This window comes from Lissotriton helveticus, chromosome 3_1 (assembly GCF_964261635.1).
Source record: "Lissotriton helveticus chromosome 3_1, aLisHel1.1, whole genome shotgun sequence".
NCBI lineage: Eukaryota > Metazoa > Chordata > Amphibia > Caudata > Salamandridae > Lissotriton > Lissotriton helveticus.
Window position 1 is genome coordinate 2075801836 of NC_136061.1, and position 18457 is coordinate 2075820292.

General features: G+C 41.5%; 1 long non-coding RNA gene across 3 annotated transcripts in view; it reads right to left on the reverse strand.

The window, feature by feature from the left end:
- LOC144825264 (uncharacterized) overlaps positions 1–18457 on the reverse strand; it is a 484671-nt gene that overhangs the window by 347524 nt on the left and 118690 nt on the right. For all 3 annotated transcript variants that reach the window (XR_013609365.1, XR_013609363.1, XR_013609364.1), the window contains exon 2: positions 5979–6086. This is a non-coding gene — a long non-coding RNA (uncharacterized LOC144825264). The remainder of the gene's footprint in view (positions 1–5978; positions 6087–18457) is intronic.

Below are 18457 nucleotides of genomic sequence, written 5' to 3' on the forward strand. Positions count from 1 at the left end.
GGTGGTTGATGCATTGTTAACCTCGAAATAATGCACAATAGCCTCTCTTGTTTCCTAATTAAGACCTGGTCTTCTAACATGGGCGCCTGAAGGTGCCATGTGGGGCCCAGGGGACGCGCCATTCCCCACTCAATATGAATCTGTAGTTCGTTTTGGTTTGAAAAAGTTTTCCCCAGGTATTCAGCTCCGGCGACCAGTGGTTAGATAGTGGAGTGACTGAGGATACAGTATATCCGCACATGCAATTCATGGGGAGAGGAGTAATGAGAATACTCCTGAGTCCCAGGGTGCAGGACCCACTTGCTGTCATGACGGGACCAATGAGTAAGCCATTGCAAAAGGCAAGTGGCAAGTGTTACAACTGATGATGTCAGTAGTGGGGTTGTGACCGGTCCATGTGCAGATTTAGGATGCAATTAACATCCCCTCAAGAATGCATGGGATGTGCGACCAGCAGGTAAGAACCAGGAGCAGGCTTGCCAAGAACGATGACTGTGCCATGTTTGGGCCACAGATACGCCCCAACAACAACAGCTTCCCATCCAGTTGTCCCTCCACCAGCACGTATCGCCCGTTAGTGACTTCCGTTAGGCCCTCGGATGTGGGCCTAAACAGAACTCCTGGTCGGACCCTGAAGAGCCCCCTTCGTGCAAACCCAGAATAAGTGGTGCTAAAACATTGCCACCACCAGCGTTTTTTTAGGTGGCCCTCCTCACCTTTAGCCATGTGAGTTTCTTGAAGGAACGCTACCTGCCCCCCTATCGCCGTATGCGTGGTTGCACTGCATGTCTTTGCCTGACTGTTACCATCTCCCTCAAATTCAGTTTTAGTATGCCCAGTTTATCCATAATCGATCTTTAAGTGAGAAGCGTATTATTCCTTCTCTGCCACCTTACTTGTAATAAAGTTATATCTTATTTGTATGCAATGTGTGATGGTCACTTTGTCACACCGGTGAACCGTTTATCTCATGTTGTCCATGGACATGTTCTCAAGTTGGCTTGAGGTAATGTGTGTCTGTCACATTTTGTACGCTTCTGCCATCAGATTTCTAGAAAAAGGTTTTCGAAAGCATATTCTGTCAGATAATGGTGTTCAATTGTGCTCAAAAGAGGTGGAAGAGCTTTTAGGACCCTGTGGTATCATTCAGAGAAATATGATCCCTAGTCCAATGGCATGATAGAACATTTCAACAGGATGTGCAATACAATTAGCAAGGATGAATAAGATGGCTTGGAAGAGGGTTCTTCAAGAAAGATAAGTAGGTTACAGATGTGCTTCCTATTCTACCGCCGAGAAAACCAATTTTTTTTTTAATTAGTCTGGGCTACAAGACCACATTCACAGCTTCTTCCTGCTTAGATGAATTAGTTAAAAGAATGGATCAATGTTACAGTGTCAGATGGTTGGAGGGTCGAGAAAGAGAGCAAATCTATTCAGAGAAAGGAAACCTTTGAAAACAGAAAAAGTGTGAAGGACTTTAGTGTGAAGGTTGGTGATTAGGTGTTTGCTAGCCAAGGAATGCTAAGGCCCTTATCACATGCTAAACAATCTTTGATGATGTCTTGATTAAATGCTGCTTCCCTGGTCTGCCATATGGAAATCAAGAGAAAGGAAACCTTTGATAACAGAAAAAGTGTGAAGGATTTTAGTGTGACGTTTGGTGATTGGGTCAAGATATATGTGCCAGTGGGATCAAAAGATTGGTCAACGTTTACCAAACCAAGAAAAGTTGGGAAGCTATAAAAAATTTGATCAAACCAGTAATGGTTGCATCTAGAACATGAGCTGAGTCGTTTTAAGAGATAAACAAGAACACCCTTGTTCTTCTCAGGTCCCAAGTAAAACATCTGAATGTTGTACAACTATAACGGCAAAACATTGTCATATAGAAAATATTCTGATTCAAGAAGAAAAGATAACCAAAATCAACATTGCATGAGTGTGAAAAAAACCTATACATTTAAAGCATTTTTTCAAATAGTTAAGTTTTATGGGGTATCTCTATTATGTGTAAGTTTTTTGGATTATTTTGATACAACATGTACAGGGTACATTGTTGTTGTTTGTTATATTTTTACACTTGTTTTGTATGCTATGCTTTATTTTTTAAAGGTAAGATGCATAGTAAATTGTTACTTCTCTAACTCCTTACTTGTTAGGTCTCAGATGGAATTCTACGATTTCACTATAGAAGAGTTCCATCTGTGACAGTTGGCGGAGAAGAGTTAGTGGTTGAAGTTGTAATGAAAAGCTATCTTATGTATATTCAATGTGTGATGGTCCCTTGGACACAGTTTCATAGCAAAAAGGCCAAACATTATGGAGAGAACATGTTAGAAAATGTCTTAAATTACAGGCTCACTAAAGACGAACATACTGTCTGAACAAATAGTATCACTTTTGTACATGCAACTAAGACAACTATAATATAAACAAAAATTGCTGTGTTTAGGTTCATGAGAAAGTTAAAACTATGAACATCTGTCTTGCAATTACCATCCGACAATAGAGGATTTAGAAAAGTAATGTATTGGAGTGAACCTCAAAAGTAGGTTCTCTTCAAAGGTAGAGAACTGCACAAATGACTTCATGGAACAGAGTATTGTAAATTAACAAATTATCTTCACACATCTAAAAAGGATGCTGAATTCAAGGTGATAGGCAGTGAGTAAGAGGTACACAACAATTACATGACGCATGATGAAAATACATATTTGGAACTGACCCATGAGCCAAAACTAGAATTAGTTAAAGTCACAGAGAATACATTGAAAAGAGCCCAGTGAAATCAATGGTCTCTAGAGAAACATGAGAATTTCTGATGAATGTACACAAAAAAGTATCGATATTTTTTACTGTACCAAATACACCAGTGTTGAATCAACATCTTGGCTGCCTAATGTTAACTCAGTCCATCAGCCACCTACGAATCACAGGGACAGATTCTTGAAATTATTGATAGATAGATTGGAGACTTTCCTGGGAGATACCAGTGATTTCTTATGTCAGATACAAAACTAACCTCAGATATTGCAAACCTATATACCTATATTTATTTATTTGATTTAGATGTGCTGTGCCTGTAAGCCTCTATACCATGGATAGAGAGAATGGAGGTAATTGAGGGGATATTACTTTAGGATGAGGAAATGAGAGCAAATAAAACATTTTGCTACAGAAAATACACAATTTGTGTTGTAACAATTATTTCACTGTAATATAAAATATTGTTTTCTTCTTACCAGAATGGACATGGGTTCACATATAATGCCACCATACGTAAACATTTATATTAATACCTTTGAAATTAAATATATACCTGACAAGGAAAGATAACAATGGGGATTAATGTGGTACAAGGAATAAATTGATGAAAGTGTTAGAATGGTTTGTGGTAATAAAAGAAGGATTCATTTAATTGCTTAGGCCACTAATTAAGTAAATCTCCATTACTGTTCACTTTAAGTACTGGAAACCTTGCTTTAATTATTATCATAATCTGGGAATAGGTGAGGAGAATGTATCTCCAGCATTTAAAGAACCCCTAATTTGAATATGACTAGCTTTAACCCATGAGAAATTATAGAAAGGATACCAAAGATTCGGGTGTTATGTATCAAAGAGCAATATTAATTGAAGAACTATGAAACTGAATTTGAAAACCTATTACAACAATATAGGAACTGTACATATACACAAGGGCAATGGAAAACAGCCAAAAAAGAAGACATGACACAAACACTCCGACAGTTATTATAAAAAAGGCAAGGCAAATTAAGGAAAGAAAGAGTTGCATTTATCTCAACATATGCAGCACGATAAAATAGATCAAAATACTAGTTTTAATGCATCCGTTATTGGTTGCTATTTCCCATTTCTGGAACTATTGCTCTTAACAAAAGTTAAGTACAATCTTTTGTGAAATTTAAAGAGTTTTGGAGATTCAGTGTTTGGTTTCAGTTGGTTCCCAGGCGTAAATCAAATATCATTTCATGTAAATGGCATTCCCTGAGGAAGGTGCTATAAGCACTGAAATACATTAGCTTTAATAGAAAGCATGAACATTGTAGGCTGATTTGCTTCTTTAAAAATAAGCATTAAGAAAACTTGAAATGCAAATGGAGTAATTTGGATTTTCAATGGAGATTAAGTTTGACTAATTGAATCTGTTTCTTGGTTATGTGTTTTTACATAAATAGAAGACACCAAAGTTTCCTAAGGTGTGGAAAAATGTCCTCCATCCTCACTGGCCAATCACAGTAATCTAAGTGGCAACAGGAAAGGGCCTCTGAGACTATACTACGTTACTACAGTTTAGATAGAGTAAAACACTGGAATTTGGAATATGGATTTCACCAGGTAATGCCCTTAATGAGGGGGGAGACAAAAGAAGCACACCGAGGGTCAGCCACTTAATAGTGGAAAAGGATGCAGATCCTTTTTGTTATATAACCCTCACACACTCTAGTAGTGTCATGCTTCATCATCGGGTTCACAATGACTCCTAAAGGTCAGGGTGGGCTCAACCTTATTTCGGGGAGCACTTAAATGAATAATTCTAGGGTCATAGGACCAGCACTTCCTGAAAGACCCACATATACTTTTTCTAGTTTTAATATCCCCTATGGTTCCATTAATAAAGGGATACCTAGAACCGCAGGAGGAGTTTTAATCTTTAAACCCCCGGACCTCATTCTTTTATGTGCTCCCTGAAATACGGTTGAGCCCTCCCTGGTCTTTAGGAGTCAGGGTGAACCCGATGAGGAAGCATGACACTACTAGAGTGTGTGAGGGTTATAAAACAAAAAGGATTGGCATCCTTTCCCACTATTAAGTGGCTGGCCCCCGGTGTGCTTCTATTGTCTACCCCCTTTTTTTCCAAACCCTTCTTTGATTTAATTGGGGTACTTACAGTGATATTGAGTTTGACTTGGGAGGACGTATCCCCGCCAGGAGCCCCCTCTACCCTTTCGGCTCTGAAGGAGTTTCTTCTTTCAGTAGCTATAGGTTACAAACAAATGCCCTTATAGAGCCATTACATTGTCCCTAACAGGAGAGGTCAGTTTGTCTTACCACAACTCAGCATCTTTGATTAAATGGGGGCTGCAAATCATAAGCCTATTACGACACCATTGAAAAATTACCCTCTCCCATGTGTCAAAAAGACAGGATAGGAAGAGAAGCTGGGAAAGTTCCAGCAGACGTCACTTTGTTCCTCTCTGCTCAAGTTCCATCCCAACCTGGATGAAAAGACTTTAAATGGGAATAAAGATTAGAATTTCAAGCTAACGTGGCCCAAGAGAAGCACACAGAAACATAATATCTCGAGAATCCCTCCCATAGCCCCGCTGATTGAAGAGGATGAAAAGGACACTGCATATGTCTGTCTCTACGATAACTAATACACACTTGTGTGATCACACACATATGCACAAACATACCCAGAGCACCATAAATTTATTTAAAAGTCATAAGGTTGATGAGTACATTTATACAAACAAGATCTTAAGGTAACAGCTGCATCCCTGCGAACAGAGCTGTACTTGTCGTTGGGGGTTGATTACAAACACCATGGGGTTAGCTGCTGCCTGTACCGTTTTTCTTTCTATAGTGGGGAAAAATATTAGCAACTGATTTATGGAATACCAACAGTTCCCCTCGCTGTACTTCATTAAGGCCATAAAAAATATTGGGGACATGAGGACATGTAAGTTCCAGTGGCTCACTTTATTCATAGGTGACAAACACGGATACAGAAAATGACACTGCTGCTATATATTTGATTACAAGTAAAACAATATATTGAGTAAAATGTTGCATATTTTGCAGTGAAAACAAACTCAAAGCCTTTCCACAACCTGGAAATCTCTTAGATTGAGTTATTTAAAAATGTGCCTCTGATATCTGAGAATCAAGCTCCTCTCTGAGGCATTTTTCTTTAGCTGTAAATTAAGCACAGTTTGACACAAGCTTACCTTTTAGAGAAATATGTTGCATGGGTTGGTGTCACTGCAGAAATCCAGGGGCCACAATAGTACACTTGCCTTACTCACATGTTTCTTTTAAGTGATGACATGTTTGCCCTGAAAAACAAAAAATAGGAGAGCATTTGAAAATTCCCTGTTATAGTAATCATAAGATCAAATAGTACACACATTGGTGGCCACAATTTGGACCCTTTTTTTACCTCCCTTTCATCGGTCCAAGTTCTGCCCCCTAGGCCTATGGCCTGGACAGACCACTATCTAATTGAATGTCACCTTTCGCTTGAAGGTCCTCCTGTAGCTGCTCCTATTTCTGCCATTCTCAGGCGCCCTTGGAAAAAATTGAAACTTAGTGATTTCCATCAGCTCCTGGGCGATGCCCCTTTGGCCCCATTTACTGACGTTGAATCTGGCTATGACTCATATTGTAATTGGCTGACTAGTGTGTTGGACAAGCTTATTCCTGCTACTCAGACCAAACAACGGCGCTCTCACTCCAGTCCTTGGTATGACGACTCTCTTCGGCTGTTAAAAAAATCCTGTAAACAAGCCGAAAGAGCCTGGCGCAAGTCATATAATCCGGTCAGTAAAACTCTGTACCTTGCAACCATCAAGCAGTATCACAGAGCTATTTGTAGGGCCCGGGCCTCCTATTTTTCTCGTGAGTTCAGTGCCAGTACCGCTCCTGTATATGGCTGAACATCTGCGCATGTTGGTGGATTCAGGTCATACGGCGGCACTGGTGCTACTTGATCTAAGTGCCGCCTTTGACACTGTCTCCCACGTCATTTTACTCCAACGTGTGGCTGAGGCCGGGGTGGATAAGTTGGCCCTTGAATGGTTCAGATCTTTTTTATCTGATCGCTCCTTCAGGGTCTCCACCCCCCCGTTCGGATCCAAACCACATGCGATTGCCCAGGGTGTTCCGCAGGGATCGGCTCTTAGCCCCACTTTATTCAATCTCTATGTTCAACCGCTGGCTGATGTCGCCAAGCATGGGAACTTATCCATTGTGTCCTACGCTGACGACACTCAGCTGGCGGTTGCCATTAGTGGGGCATCCGATCTCGAGGCTATTAAGTTCCGTGAGGGACTAATATCTGTGGCTCACTGGATGAATGACAATTTCCTACAACTGAATGCCAAGAAAACCGAGGTGCTCATTGTAGGAAAACAAACTCATTTATGGGGCCATAACTGGTGGCCGCATGAGCTTGGTCCTACCCCTACCCCCGTCACTGAAGCCAAAAATCTTGGGGTTTGGTTTGACTCCCAACTGAGCTTTTCCGTCCACACAAAAAGGACGGCTGCAACGTGTTTTGGGATTCTGCGTCAACTTCGATCCACCTTCAAATTCTTCGACGCTCCCACCCGACAACTATTGTGCAAGCCATGATTTTGTCTAAACTAGACTATGTCAGTTCCCTTTTTCTTGGAGTCAATCAGGCTGAGCTTTCCCGTCTCCAACGCGTTCAAAACGCGGCCGCCAGGGCTCTGGTTGGCCTACCCAAATTTTGTTCAGCCAGGAAAACCATCCACAATCTCCATTGGCTTCCGGTGGCTCAGAGAATAATGTTTAAATCTCTCACTCTGACGTTTAAAATTCTTAAACACTCATCCCCTCAGATTTTGGAGCATCTCATTTCCCCCTATGTCCCAGCGCGCTCTTTGAGGTCCTCTGGTCTTCATTTAGCCATAGTGCCTCGTTTTAAGAGATCCAGGATTGGCGGACACTCTTTTAGAGTTCTTGCCGCCAAGCTATGGAATTCCTTGCCTGTCCACATACGTGCTATCGATGGGCTTTTCGCTTTCAGGAAGGCTGTAAAAACCTTTCTTTTCCCCTTAGTCCCTTAGTTCTGTTGTGTTGTGGTTCTCACTCCTGTCCGGATCTCTGTTCTGTACCAGCGCCAGGACGCCCCTTTGCTGGGGCATCTGTGCGCTCAATAAATCCCGGTAACATAACATAACATAACAAATGCAAAACCATAAAAGTAGAAACAATCTGTCAATAAGAGAGCTATAGCCCCTACAATAGGCATGATATATTATCGTGTCACTAGTTTCCAACCCCTCATTCAAGGGCATTTTTACACAGGGTGCCTGATTTAGAATTTGATGGATGGAGTAGCGTCTCTCTGGATAGCAGAGGACAATACCCCTGCCATCCCAATGGTGCTCCACCAAGTTTAGAGAAAACCATCAGTGCAGTGGTCATCTCTTTACATTGAAAGGAACTGTCGCCACAGTGGTTCTTTTCAATGTACTAAAGGTTTGGTGAAAGGCTGCCATAAGTTTGGATGCCATCCCCCAAACATTTTTTGTTTTTCAGAAGCAAACTCCCAAAAAAGGAGTTTGTTTCTCATAAAAGAAAGTCTAATGACCCCATACCCTGGGAGATTTATTCCAGGGCTTGGGGATCATTGTTGTTTTTTCCTGTCCCTCACAGACAGGAAATAGACATTACACCATCCACCCTAAATAGGACATTTGGTATAATGTCCTTCCTCCAACTGTCCCAACTCGGTCAGTCCCTCCATCAACTGAACCTAAGGGGGGCTCCATCAACAGAACACTTAAGATCCACTTATCTCTAAATGAGGCAGACAGATTGAGGGTTTGGTGGGCAGGTTACTCCATTGCCGCAGGACCCTGTCCACCAAACTCTACATTAGGCCTAGAACCCGTATTATTTGTAATCTATATATCCCATCACTCTCGTCTAAACTAAAAACTACTACAATGTTTTCAGTTTCTATATGGGTATAGATGCCTTGCAGACATGGGGTATTGCCATTGCCAATCAACGCTGTGCTGTCTGCGTATTACAGGAAGCAACTGCTTTTCTCCGTAGACAGTTCCCAATACCGAATGGAGGTGGATTCTGCAATGAGTCAAATTGTGATTAATCCGCACAGAACAGAACCTGGGAGGGTTTGATGTACTGTGTTTAGAACAAGCTAGGTTCTCTTGTTTTGTGATTCATACGCATATGATAGTTATTTCCTGGTTCCCTGGAAGCTCATACCCAAATATGAACAAGCATCTCCAATGCAATAGGTCTCGCATTTACGCAAGTTTGAACCATTGTCATTGTAAGTGACAATACTTATTAGTTATGTTTTGGGTTTTAAAACATAAATAAAAGGCATTGTCATTTACAATGCCAATAGCTTAAACTCTTGCAAATGTGAGACCTATTGCATTCCAAATGCTTGAAGGCATCACTGAGTTGCCCCCTTCTTTCTCCCATGGCCCGTGAAGAGCTCCCCTTTTGCTACGAATTAAACAAACAAGCCAGTGGTCACAACTACGCATGAGAGATCCCCCTTCCCTCCTGCAGTAAGAGAAACTGATTAAAGAAAATAGTGCTTATTGACTAAAGAAGACGTACCATGTAACAACCGAAGTAAATGGGCCAGTCTTCATAGGAGGTTACAAATGAAGACAAGGTGGTACTAAAGAAGGACTAGCAAGCCTAATAACGAATCAGAAGCCAGCATTTACGAAGGACAATGACAAAAGCCAATGACAAATATGGGCAGGGCTTCAAGTGCATTCTCTAATACAGCATGGCTCACAGAGCAGCACATGCGCTGCCCAGGCTCAACTTATAAAAGGACTGGGCTGTAACGTTATAGCATGCTGGTGAAAAGGGGGTTTGGTTTGAGAAAGGAGCAAGAGAAATTTAGAAGTAAAAGAATCAGAGGCACCTGAAAAAAGCCATGGTAAGGCACCAAAGCAGATTTTAAGTGGGTGGTGTATGATTGGAAAAACAACAAGTAGATACGTTATCAATTAAGGCCAGCATGTAGTATGTGATTTAATTATGCAATGAGGTCAAAATGGAGGCGGTTGGAGGGACATTTGAAGAGTGTTGCTGGTGCCTCTACGGTACTTTCCCTCATTCTTCGTGTAGACATTGACCCTCAACCTCTTGGAGTTAAAGCATCCTGGGCACCTGCTTCTATTCGCAATCAGGCACCAAGAGCCTGACCTCACACCAGAGACTATGCCATGTGGATCGTGGAGGTGGGATCCCATATGTTACACTCTACTACAGCAAACAACACAACATCACAGTATATATCAAGATGTACTTCTGAAGGAGGAACTGTGTGGGGGTTAACACCAACTAGACGTGCATGCTGGAATATAGACATCGTACAAATACATGCTACCCTTATCACATACGCATATTGAACTTGATATGAATATAGACAGTACATGGAAGTGCATATGCGTCATAGTGATACTTGTGACGTATGCATGTGTTTAATGGAGCAAGTAAGAATGAAACAAGCTCCTAAATCCAATGTGTCCTGGCACTCCACGTCCATCCTTAAAGGTAACCTCTTCCTGCAGCCTAGAGCAACTTAAATCTGTCAGACAGCACTGGCAAGGTCGGTCATCTTACATAGATTGTTTACTTACATACATCCAGAGCCCTTCGACCTGTAGGCTTTGCATCATTGGCAATACATGCACAATCATAGTAGATTCTACATTGTTAGGAAGTTCAAGGATTTTTCTGGTGCAATATTTGTAAGTGCATTTGTGAGTGAGCGCGTTTCCCAGGTGGAAAGGTGGAGGGATCAGTGTGAATTTAGAGAATGTCATGGGAGAGGTAAGTCAACACACACATTGAGTGACCTCGCATACATTGCTTCTTATTTCTTATTCCAGGGGCCAGGCAATAAGCAATTTCCAAACCCACTCTCCAGTCATAGTCTGACCAGGTGAGCTGACAACGTCCCATTTTGTTTGAAAGAATCCTCTCTAGCCACCAAGAAGTGACTGTTGGTGGTGTGAAGAGAGTGGGAGGTAAGCTCGGCCAGGGACGTAGTTATTGCTACCCTGTCAGAGGTGCACCCTATTTTTAGTGTATCTCCATCCTCGGCTCCATGACAGACGAGAGAGGATGGAGGCAAAAGTGAGTGGGCTTGCAGCTCATCATTCGTTAAATAACACAACAGTAATTTTCCTAAAACATTAAAAAACAATTGAAACCTCTTGAAAAAAGAAAACCTTTCAATTCTTTGTTCCACCAAGGAAAATGCGTGATATTAGATAGTTCAAAAAGCAGTCATGTCTCAGATGTTTGCTGACGTTCCTTCGACAATCTTGAATATGCTCCTTAACAAATGTGAAGGCAACAATCAATCAATCAATCAAAAATCTTTTATTCAGAAGCAAAAAACGACAATAAAAGTACATGCAACCCGATAAAAGCCTGCTTCAATTTTTTTGCAAGAAATACTTTGATATGCTATATTATTAAAACAATGGTAAGAATAATAAAAAGTTACATTTAAGGTTGAACAAAAATATAACTTTCCGAGAGAATAATTCATATTAACTCACTGAAAGTGCTTAATGCTTCGTAAACAGATGGTTAGTATAAAAAAGGAGTCTATTCAAAATCAGCGTTCACCATCATATGGGCAAAGGCAGGCAGCAGCAACTTTTAAATTCCCCAATAGGAAACAAAGTAAATGAACACAGAGAATAATCTAATGCACAGTGTTATTAAAACAATGCTATAGATCAACAAAAAATGTTTATAAAAAGTACATATAACCCATAATTGGCCAGAAGAATAGTTCATCTAAAATCACTCAAAGTGCACAGGCTACGTGAGCAAACAACTAGTTACAAAAACAGAACCTACATATAAGAAGCATTCTGTGCCCCCCAGCAATTGGAGATAATGCATATCTGGACTGCACTGCCGTAGATTTCCCATCTTAATAAGCAGAATTAAAAAAATGTTGGTGTACTTTAAATAGAATTTACAAAAGAAGAAAAAATGCAGCACTGATTGCGTGGACAACCCGTTGCACAGGCAGGAACAGGCAATAGCATCTTTTATGGGCCCCAATGGGAAGCAAAGTAAGTGAATAAATGTGCCAGCCTTTAAAAGGAACAGTAGGGAGTTTTCCCAATTGCTTTGTGTGTTAATCAAGTATTGCCCTGTACTGCACATGGGCCTCAGGTACAAGAAAGCTACAACTCAGGATTTTTTTGAGTTCCACCACGGACATTTGTGCACACACTCAGTTTAGCAGTAAGCCATTCACAAGCGTGTTCTCAGTCTTCCTGCTAGCTCTTGGCTCATCAAAACGATGAGGCTCCCTAACTAAAAAAATGCTTTCTTTTTTGTATGCTGACCAAGGAATGCTAAGGCCCTTATCGCATGCTAAACAATCTTTGATGATGGCTTGGTTCAATATTGCTTCCCTGGTCTGCCATACGGAAATCAAGAAAAGTAATGGCCTAGCTTTAATACAATCCTCAAGTACACATGGAGTTCTATAGATTTGTAAAGCAGTAAGAGTGGACTCCACCCAGGGAAGTGAGGGGCGTTAGAAAGAGACCCCACTGCTCTAGAAAGCTTTAACCTGTAATGCGTAATGTTAGGCCCCCAGGACCCAGATGAGTGAAATGTAATTTCAAGATCCGAAAAACTGTTAGTTATTTCTAAGTGCCTATTGCTCACTGCAAGAGAGGAACCTCAGAATTGTTTGGGGCCTCATTCCAAAATATATAATTTTGTGAAACTGGTAAGTAAATTTTAATCAGCCATAAATTGGAAAACAGAGGAGGCTAACAGATACTGGGCGTTTGGAGTGCGAGCCGTCAAGACTGCATCTTTGACACAGAGTAGGGTGGGGATGGTCTATTAGACATAAATAAGGACTTGAATTATTAATAAAAAAGTATAAATAGGAGAGGTGCTAAAACGCAACCTTGCCTTACATCACGGGAAATTTCAGATTTACTGGAAAGTTCTCCTTTTAAAACATCAGATTTCAAATAAAAAAAAGATTGGGTCCACTTCAAAACAAGAAAGGAAAACCTCTCAGTTCTTTGTTCCACCAAGGAAATTGTATGATATTAGGTTGTTCAAAAAGTAGTATTGTCGCTGCTTTTTGCTGACATTCCTTCGAAAGTTTTGTAGATGTTCCTTAGCAAATGTGAGGTAACAAAATAATGGTTTAGAGGAACTTGACTAATCAAAACGCTGTTCATAAGTAGGGGTGAAAGCCTCTAAAATGTGTTTCGGTTTTAGAATTTTCATGTGAATCGTGGTCTTTTATATGACACACCTATAAGGCATACATTTGAACTTGATAGGTGTATTTTTAGGAACATCACAAAAATAATTTAAGTAAAATTACCCTCGCAAAAGGCAATTTTGGAGGAAAGAATGTGTCCTGTTACGGTGTTACCTTGATTTAGACAATGAGAGAATGAACATATTGTATGTGTTATTTGTGTACGTGTGAAGTGTAGATGTATAGAATAAAATACATGTAAGGAAATATATCTATAAACATGCAAACATGCTTCCTTTATTTATGTAACAGTATTTGGTAGCACTGTAATAAATTAGAATGTTATCAAATAATCAGCTTGAACTCATAACATCTGTCATAAAATCCATAAATGATTAACACAGATACTCGTGGATCTGTTTATACTTATATTTTTGAACATTGTTAGTATGTAAACGCATACAAATATTGTTCTTTGATCAAGAGACACGAATGCTGGCACGGCAGTGTATTACAAAGCACATTGCCACGTTCTTTGCATGCCCCTGTTTCTGCCCCTTTCTTGCCTTTGTGCCTCATAGCGTCGTGTCTGTGTTTATCGTTTGCAGTTCCTTTTAATTCAAGTCCTTTGATTAGCTGAAGGCAGTTTTTGAATGGATGACTGGTGCGATGGCCATTCATCCAGTGCTATCCCGGCATGCACTGGGATGCCAACAGGCCTTTCAGCACCCAGCCAAAGTACCTTCGCATCGTCTGGGTGGAAGCTTCGCCTCCCCCCACATACGGCTATATCATGTAAACACTTTTGCCCCGGTGGCCATTGAACCTAGTGATGTTACCTCATCAGATAGATGGTGTCAGCGTCGTGTTGCGGCCATCTTGAGGCATTCTGGCAATGTTATATGCTCAAAGCACGAATGGGAATATGTAGGGAATTAAATATGGCTCCGTTTTTAGTCGACCCTCTCCAAATACTGGGACATGAGCTACATTTCTCGATTTCTGCCCCGACAGCTGGTGAAAAACGGGGACTGTCCTGGCAAATCCAGGACCCCTGGTCACCCTACCCTAACCGAACTTGTTTCGGCCAATTTCCATAAAAACAATTGACAGGTACAAGCCAGCTAAATTCATTTTTCATACTTTTAAGCGCGCTGTTAAAACGCTTTGTACAACATCAAGATGATGCCTTTTTGTTAACTTTGGTGCAATAAACAAATAGGTATAATAGAAAATCTGTGGTAGCTCTGGCTACCGTTAATTCTTTCTTCTCTTTACAAATGTCTGAGCTTTGCACCACCATTTTTAGGTTTTCACATATTCTACATTCTTACATCCCGCGCTAAGATGCTGTCTGTTGCTGGATGCCAATGAGAGGCCAACCCAGACCAGGGATTCTTAGATTGCTTCACATCTTCTCGGTGCACTGGATCAAAGACTCAGGCCCTCATTTACAAGTGGCCTTTTTTTTACGCTTTGGTGGCACAGGCCTCTCAATCATATCTAGGAGGCGACGCAAAGCCACCCTGCGTGGCCTTGCATGGCCTCATAGATATGGAATTTGTTCCTGTGAAATGCAACCGGGTATTACAATTTCACCCAAAGTGCTCCTGCCATGCTGGAAAGAACACTTTTTGGGCAAATGCCCTTACCCTATTCGTTAGAACTTTAGATATGCCTCAGGACCGTAGTTGAATGAACCTCAAAATGTAAACATCACTCTATGTTTTTTCAAAAAAAAACTGCTTTTTATATCAATGTAATATGATAATATAAAGTTAGACTACAGCTTTCAAATTACATATATTTAATATTATCTCATCCAGAGCTATGTTATAATGCTGAAGTCAGCTACATTGGATCACTGGTATGAAGGAGGAACCTTGGTAAATAGGAAGGCTGGAGCAAGGAAAGTGAACAGTGAAAGAATAACAGACGCGAGGATGGATGGATGGATGGACGGACGGACAGAAAGGCAGATGGGTGGATCTTATTGTTGAGCCACTCTTGCTTTAGGAGCTTGAGGGTTCCTCCTATGTTAATAAAAACAAGCACAGTTATAATTGGGTAGGCATGCCGTGGATTTTGAGGATCTGGGTATAAGGATGTTATTAACCAACACTGTGAGGTAAATGTGAATATTGTTATCATATTACTGGATAACATTGTTTTGTTGAATGAGTAGTATACTTGCTGGCTTCCTGTGTAAGCCAGACATCATTGAGAGGGTTGAACCTCGCAAGTGACAGGAAGTGGCAGGGAACTGGAAGTTTCCACCTGTATAGATTGTTGGGGCCAGAGAGGGATGAGGTCAAATATTTTAAGACTGCATTGGTGATACACGTGTAAATGGAAAGTTTTGGATAAGACCTGGAGGCTGACAGTATCAAGCAGCACTAAGAGATATTGTTCACCATTATAAAATGACATCTGCTATGTGGTTGCGGCAGTCTCCGTGCAACACAGGGGAAAAACAAATTGATGTTGTTGTAGAGTGTTGGGGAGACCAAGATGTTCCTAATGTGAGTGAGCTGCTCCCCTCTGAAGAATTCCCATAGTAAGTAAAAGCAAGTCATGGCCAGAAAATATAGTGATCATCTGGACTGTGACTCATCTATTAGAGGAGTGGCAAATATGACTATTTTTTTATGGATGAGAAGATGCCTGTGGGTAGGAAGGTGTTGATGATGCCCGAGGTGGAAGAGCTTAGTATTGAAGAAGCGTCCCATCCAAGCCTCAAATCTCTTAAAGTGCTTGCTGTGTTACTCAGCGGCATTTCTTGAGGACATCTTACTGACAGCCAGGAGTCTTTTGGGGGATGATGGAGAGACACTCATTATTCCTATATGATCTTCCAGTGACTCCATAACAGATTGAAAGCATTGGTGACAGGAATGATCATTGATGGGCCTGAAGTGACACTCGGGTGGGCACACACATGGAATTGTCAATTCCTGCCAGTTGGTAAGGGTTTCCAGGAATAAGAAACAGCAGAAACCTTAATGCTGAAAGCCCATGTCAGGTTTCCTAGATGTAAATAAAACCGTGTGGTCGTATTTGATTGTTTACCTTTGAGTCCAATATTACATAACAGTAATTTTAAACAGGTGATTATAGGTGGCAGATTCCAATACATGTATTTATGTTTTTGGAGAAACTCAACCGATTAATACTGAGTAGTAGAATGGTAGTGTCATGCACAAGGGATGTACAATATGCAACGCCCACTTTGTAGAATTCCAGTTATGAATGACATAGACATGCTGCATTGTCTGTGCTTATACAAATATATATGTATTTTATTATATTGCAGTAGCATTCATTTAGTGCTCCCTGCCCCTGAGGTGGTGCTGTAACACTTTAGCACCCTGATGCATGGGAATGCCTTCAACATTCACGACCCTGACATGCAGTTACAGTTTGCCATGCTGTTCGTCACAAAGATGTCAAACAGTTGCATTTACTTCTTTGCTTACATCAGTTGCCAGATAAACAGACGATGAACTGCGGCCCTCTAGCCGTAAAGTAAACCCGTCCAACTGGCGGGCTTTGCGTTTTGTGTGAAAAGCATCGACACCACTTGTTTGTCTGGACACAGCATCTTGTCTGGCAGCATGAAAAGGACCCGTTCACAAAATGTCCGCCCTGCTCGCGCGCCTCCGTGGATCTGCGTAGGCCTCTGCTAATTTGCATACTGCTAGACTGCTTTGTTCTACGAAGCCCACGTGACCGATCAACATGACGTTTTCAATTTGTGTGCGGGTGTGATTTTATTTTTTTTATCAGACTTGCTGGAATGCGAGGTTGCGTTCTCCTTTTTTGTCTGGGTTTCGCAGCCCCCACAGAACAAGGCCGGGGTTTCGTGAACCCCGAGATATTTGCTTTGGACGTGGAGTGTATAGTTTGGGAATACGCAGCCGCTGCGAGCTCCTAAGTACTCCTGAAAGGACTCACTGGCTGAGAAGACCATTCTAATTACGGGCAAGCACGGCTTACTTAGAAGATGAAAAGAGGCGTGTAGTCTCATAGCAGGGCCCTGTACTCCTCAATGGAGGAACTTTAATGACGGGGTGAGAGCCGGTGAATGCCTAAAACAAACTATAGAGCCGCTAAAATAAAGCAGCCAGGGGTTTACAATATATTAAATTACCATGATTAGGAATTTAGCCGTAGCTCGGGCCCGCTGCAGGGTCTGGGAGGACCGAAAGTGCTGCTATTCACGTCTGGGGAGCGAGGTCACGAGGTCGGGGAAGTTCACAGGCCCTGCTTCCATTCTCATGCTAACACATCATGCGCAGACTGGGGCTTACTGGCCTGGAAAATAGAAATGATTTTACAATAATCCCCGGCCCAGTGTTTGCCAGGAGAGCGGCTCTATAGCTAATTGCAGCACTCCCAGCCACAGCTCAATGAGAGCTGTTAGAGGGGGGCTTGCTTCTGCTGAACAAAGCGCTCTGAGTCAAAATGGCCTTGTTTGGGTGTGGTGTAAGGACCTGAGAGCAGGCAGGGTACAGTCATTCCTGAACTTTACTAAGTGTAAAAGAAGTGGAATCAAAATCAGCGTGGATTTATAAAAGGACCTCATACATGGCTGAAATGAACCAAATTATCATTCCATTTATAAATCATTTTCTCAAAATTAGCCACATCGAACATATCTTCAAGCCAAGAATAAATAGTCGGGTTAACGTTGGACCACCAAAATCTTAAAATGTGGATTTTTTTGCTAAAGGAAGAGTGGTAGAGAGCCACTTAAAGGCAGGAGCGTGAATGGGTTGCAATTTTGTAATATCATTTAACAGTAGCAAATGATCTGAAAGAGAGACATTAATAAAATAATGCGCTTTCAAATGATTTTCAATCTCAAGCCAAAATTTACGAAAATTCGGACATTCCCACAATAGATGTTATGTTATGTTATGTTAATTTAATTCTTCTATAGCGCTCGGCTACTCCGAGGAGCATCCCGGCGCTTTGGCGAAGAAAGTCAGCAAGCAAGACAGCAACATAACAACTAAAAAGCAGACAGAAGAGAAAGTAACAAGTTTATTTAGAAAAAAGCCACGTTTTAAGCTCTTTTCTAAAAGCAAGGAGACTGGGAGCCCGTCTGAGAGAAAGTGGTAGTTCATTCCACTCCTTCGGGGCTAAGTAGCGGAAAGATCGACCTCCCATCCTTGCATGCCTGATAGCCGGGACTGTCATTTTGGATAAACAAGATGATCTCAGAGACCTGCTGGGTACATATCGGGAGAGGCGTTTCCTTATGTACTTGGGGCCAGAGACTTGTAGAGCTTTAAAGGCAAAAGTCAAGCACTTGAAAAGGATTCTTTTAGCGATCGTTAGCCAGTGTAAGGTGTTCAGTAGGACCGTGGCACCTGCTCGTCTCGGGAGCCCGTAAATAGCACGGGCTGCCGA